Below are 1,120 nucleotides of genomic sequence, written 5' to 3'. Positions count from 1 at the left end.
TCCTGTGGTCTTTTTTTTCCTTGGACTCAAGAACCAGGGACAGTTCTAACAATAGGGGGGGGGGGTAACCTTACAGACAAAATATTGATTGATTACATTGGGTGAAATGTAAACAGCACGTGGTTAAAGACATTAAGGCTAAAAGGATAAACACAAAAAAGTCCTGGTGACTTGTTTCCATTGTGGCCCTATGCGATGCATTCAATTCATGATATGACAATTAACTGCAAGCTGCCACACATTGTATTTTTAGGTGCATTTGGGATTGGGAAAAATTGCAATCCAATGCAGTTGCAGACTTAAAATACAGAGCACAACATCAAAGCCTTTAGAAAAATGCAATGCTTGCAAGAATGCAAGACCACGAACAGCTGTAACTAACAGCATGGTGTTAATGGCGTTGTATGTGGACTACACACACATAGATCTGACATTCTGCAAGTCTGCAAGCCACCACTGCTCTGTCTGTCTGCACACTCACACACTGACTGCAGCAGCACAAATTGGAGGGATACGCCTGAACGTTATACGCTACTTGCTCATGTCATTTCTTTGTTTACAATGCATGCACACCAATGTCTGGAGGTAAAAAGCACCGCATTGTCGCTGCACGTTGCAGGTATGTATTCTGGCTTTACACGGATGCAATGACAATGTTAACTGTACGATAGTTGTGGGTCGAAGGCGCTGTGCAAAAAAGGGTGTTAGCTCGTTAGCTGACAGGCTAACTTCGCTAGTTCTTGCCTTTGGCTACGTGCTAGCATTGCATTGGAGCGTGGAGGTGGAGGATAGCTTTACATACCAGGCAGCGTGTATATTTTGCAAGTTAGGTTAGCAGACTCTGAAGTTGATGTCATTGTGATTTGCAATCAAAGTTCATGTTCATGTCCCCCACATTGCTGTGTATGCATGACATGGTTCTTTTTTGTGTGGCATTACGTGGACAATGTGTGCGGGAGTGGAAGTGGCTAATGTCAACATCTAAGCTAACGTTAGCTAGTCAGTGTTTTTTTAACCTGTTGGGTTGGTTAGCTACGACTACGAGAGCTAACGTTACGTTAGCCAGTTAGCAGTCCATATATCGAACTGCCATTTGCATTTGTAACAGAAAAATAACGTT

This window comes from Protomyctophum parallelum (genome assembly GCF_964188405.1).
Source record: "Protomyctophum parallelum genome assembly, chromosome: 5".
In the NCBI taxonomy this organism is placed as follows: domain Eukaryota; kingdom Metazoa; phylum Chordata; class Actinopteri; order Myctophiformes; family Myctophidae; genus Protomyctophum; species Protomyctophum parallelum.
Note: the sequence above shows the minus strand (reverse complement) of the source record.